Source organism: Dendrobates tinctorius, unplaced genomic scaffold (genome assembly GCF_039654945.1).
Source record: "Dendrobates tinctorius isolate UK_male_01 unplaced genomic scaffold, ASM3965494v1 ptg000028l, whole genome shotgun sequence".
Lineage (NCBI taxonomy): Eukaryota > Metazoa > Chordata > Amphibia > Anura > Dendrobatidae > Dendrobates > Dendrobates tinctorius.
Genome location: NW_027361696.1, coordinates 90,450,431 through 90,454,913, shown reverse-complemented (window position 1 = coordinate 90,454,913; position 4,483 = coordinate 90,450,431).

Sequence of the window (4,483 nt, the reverse complement as noted above, 5' to 3'; positions counted from 1 at the left end):
CCCTATAAAGTTTGTTTCTGAGAGTATGGTCCTCGGAGGTAATACTGGAGTTACGTTACCTGAGTGAATCCTAGATAGTGCATCGGCCTTCCCATTACGAGAGCCTGGCCTGTAGGAAACAATGAAGTCAAACTGATTAAGGAATAAAGTCCATCGGGCCTGTCTGGGCTTTAGACACCTTGCCGATCTCATGAATTCGAGGTTCCGATGGTCCGTAAGTACGACAATCTGGTGAGATACTCCTTGCAGTAGATGCCTCCATTCCTTGAATGCGGTTATAATGGCCAATAGCTCTTTATTTCCGACATCATAATTCTTCTCTGCGGGCGATAATTTCTGTGAAAGAAAGGCACAAGGATGTTAAAGATCTTTCTCACCTGTTCTTTGCGAGAGAATGGCCCCTATCGCACAGTCAGAAGCGTCTACTTCCACTATGAAAGCTCGATCCGGATCCGAGTGTACGAGGATCGGTGCTGATGTAAACTTAGCTTTCAATTTGGAAAATGCCATCTGCGCTTGCGGTGACCAGACAAATGGTATCTTCTTCCGGGTCAATTGGGTGATGGGTATGACGATCTCTGAAAAATTTTTAATGAATCGTCTGTAAAAATTGGCGAATCCAATAAATCGTTGTACTTCCTTCACAGACTTGGGAATTGGCCACTCCTGGATGGCTTGAGTTTTACTGGCATCCATGCTGAGACCCTGAGGAGAGATAACATACCCCAAGAATTGGATTTCCGTTTTGTGGAACTCGCATTTCTCTAGCTTGATATACAAGTGATTCTGCCGTAGGCGATCCAAGACTACTCTCACGTGCTGCTGATGCTCCTTGATGTTGCTGGAAAAGATTAAAATGTCATCCAAATAAACAACAACAAAAATATCGAGTATGTCTCTGAAAATGTCATTCACCAAGTGTTGAAACGTAGCCGGCGCATTACGGAGACCAAAAGACATGACGAGGTACTCAAAATGTCCATAGCGTGACCGGAAGGCTGTCTTCCACTCGTCACCGGGACGGATCCGTACTAGATTGTATGCTCCCCGGAGATCTAATTTCGTGAAGATTTTAGAGTGTCGCACCCTTTCCAGTAATTCGGGAATTAATGGAAGTGGATAGGAGTTCCTGATCGTAATTTTGTTGAGCTCTCGGTAATCAATACATGGGCGGAGTGAGCCATCCTTTTTCACGAAGAAGATCGGGGCACCCGCCGGGGAGGAAGATGGTCGTATAAATCCCTTGGCTAGGTTTTCATCGATGTACTCCTTGAGGGCTTTTAATTCTGGCCCAGCTAAAGGGTAAATGTTACCGAACGGAATCGCGGCACCAGGTAGCAGTTCCACGGGGCAATCGTACGGCCGATGTGGAGGCAATTTGTCTGCATTTTTCTTGTCACATACAGTGGGGCAAAAAAGTATTTAGTCAGTCAGCAATAGTGCAAGTTCCACCACTTAAAAAGATGAGAGGCGTCTGTAATTTACATCATAGGTAGACCTCAACTATGGGAGACAAACTGAGAAAAAAAAATCCAGAAAATCACATTGTTTTTTTTTCCTTTTATTTGCATATTATGGTGGAAAATAAGTATTTGGTCAGAAACAAGCAATCAAGATTTCTGGCTCCCACAGACCTGTAACTTCTTCTTTAAGAGTCTCCTCTTTCCTCCACTCATTACCTGTAGTAATGGCACCTGTTTAAACTTGTTATCAGTATAAAAAGACACCTGTGCACACCCTCAAACAGTCTGACTCCAAACTCCACTATGGTGAAGACCAAAGAGCTGTCAAAGGACACCAGAAACAAAATTGTAGCCCTGCACCAGGCTGGGAAGACTGAATCTGCAATAGCCAACCAGCTTGGAGTGAAGAAATCAACTGTGGGAGCAATAATTAGAAAATGGAAGACATACAAGACCACTGATAATCTCCCTCGATCTGGTGCTCCACACAAAATCCCACCCCGTGGGGTCAGAATGATCACAAGAACGGTGTGCAAAAGTCCCAGAACCACGCGGGGGGACCTAGTGAATGAACTGCAGAGCGCTGGGACCAATGTAACAAGGCCTACCATAAGTAACACACTACGCCACCATGGACTCAGATCCTGCAGTGCCAGACGTGTCCCACTGCTTAAGCCTGTACATGTCCGGGCCCATCTGAAGTTTGCTAGAGAGCATTTGGATGATCCAGAGGAGTTTTGGGAGAATGTCCTATGGTCTGATGAAACCAAACTGGAACTGTTTGGTAGAAACACAACTTGTCGTGTTTAGAGGAAAAAGAATACTGAGTTGCATCCATCAAACACCATACCTACTGTAAAGCATGGTGGTGGAAACATCATGCTTTGGGGCTGTTTCTCTGCAAAGGGGCCAGGACGACTGATCCGGGTACATGAAAGAATGAATGGGGCCATGAATCGTGAGATTTTGAGTGCAAACCTCCTTCCATCAGCAAGGGCATTGATGATGAAACGTGGCTGGGTCTTTCAACATGACAATGATCCAAAGCACACCGCCAGGGCAACGAAGGAGTGGTTTCGTAAGAAGCATTTCAAGGTCCTGGAGTGGCCTAGCCAGTCTCCAGATCTCAACCCTATCGAAAACCTTTGGAGGGAGTTGAAAGTCCGTGTTGCCAAGAGAAAAGCCAAAAACATCACTGCTCTAGAGGAGATCTGCATGGAGGAATGGGCCAACATACCAACAACAGTGTGTGGCAACCTTGTGAAGACTTACAGAAAACGTTTGACCTCTGTCATTGCCAACAAAGGATATATCACAAAGTATTGAGATGAAATTTTGTTTCTGACCAAATACTTATTTTCCACCATAATATGCAAATAAAAGGAAAAAAAACAGACAATGTGATTTTCTGGATTTTTTTTTTCTCAGTTTGTCTCCCATAGTTGAGGTCTACCTATGATGTAAATTACAGACGCCTCTCATCTTTTTAAGTGGTGGAACTTGCACTATTGCTGACTGACTAAATACTTTTTTGCCCCACTGTACATCGATGAAATCCTGATACTCAATTGGTAGATTTAAGTCAACAGAGCATGCTGACCCAACTAAAGCTGGTTCCTTAGATGATATCTGTCTTCTAGGAAACTGTATTTCCTTCGTCTCCCAATTGATAGTAGGGTTTTGCAGTCGTAGCCATGGTAGTCCTAGGATTATAGGAAAATGAGGGGAGGAAATTAACAAGAAGGACAGTCTTTCTGAGTGATCCGCCCCCATACGGACTTTCAGTGATGTTGTTTCAAGATCTACGGGCCCGGACACCAGTGGGGAACCATCCACAGTTTCCATCAATACCGGAGATCCTCTTTTGTGAACATATACTGTGTTCTTTAGCTAATGTAATGTCCATAAAATTGCCGCTGGCCCCTGAGTCCACCATAGCGAAACTAGCAATCCATTGGGACTGGGTCCATATCTTGATGGGGATATAACAGTGTGAGTCCTTCCTTGAGCCGTCCAAGGTCGAAGTAGTGGAACTCACTGAAGACATTGCTGCATTCACCGGTGAGGATATTTCTGAAGTACAGTCGGAGAAGTTGTCATTCCAGTCGACTATTTCTTTCCTAGGAGGATTTGAGTGGGAAACTACTGAAGATATGTCCAAAAAGTCACATTCGATTACCGCAGCCGTGGTCTTGCGATTCTTACCGGGACAATTCGAAATATAGTGACCTGATTTTCCGCAGAAGCATAAATTTTCTCTAAAGCGGTGCTCCTTGCGTGTGTCAGGAGTTCTCTGGACTGCATCGACCTGCATAGGTTCTGACTCTACTGGGAGGAAGGACTTGCTCTGGGCTTCCCTGGAGGGAGATGGCAGGGTTACAAAATTACTGCGGTTAGCATCTGCCCATCTCTCTTGCCGGTGTTCTGCAAGACGGATATCAATCCGAATGCAATGATTTATGAAGTCTCCCAGGGCAGCGGGTGACTCGCCTCTAGCCAGTTCATCTTTAATTGTGGCAGATAAACCCCTCCTAAACACTGCGTATTTTGCTGAGTCGCACCACGTAGTGTCCAACACCCACCTCCGAAATTCCATTGCGTATTCTACGACAGGACGCTTTCCCTGACGGAGGGCTAGCAATGCGGTTTCTGCTGTGGCACTTCGGTTAGGGTCATCGAACATCTGACACATTGCGGAAATAAAATCATTTAAAGAATTCAAACAGACATCATTAGTTTCAATCAGGGGATTTGCCCAAGCAAGAGCCTTGTTGGTTAACAGCATTATCATAGTCAACACCTTGTCTCGTCCTGTTAGAAACTGAGCCGCATGCGCAGCAAAATACAGCTGACACTGATTTAGGAACCCTCGGAATTTTTCTCTTTCGCCTCCGAACCTGAATGGCGGGAGTTTAGGGAAAGCTGGAACCGAAGGTGGGGTTGCGGCTGGGGCTGAAACTGTAGTCTCCAGCTTTGAGAGACGAGTAGCTATCGCCTGAATGGATGTATCGGCTATAGTA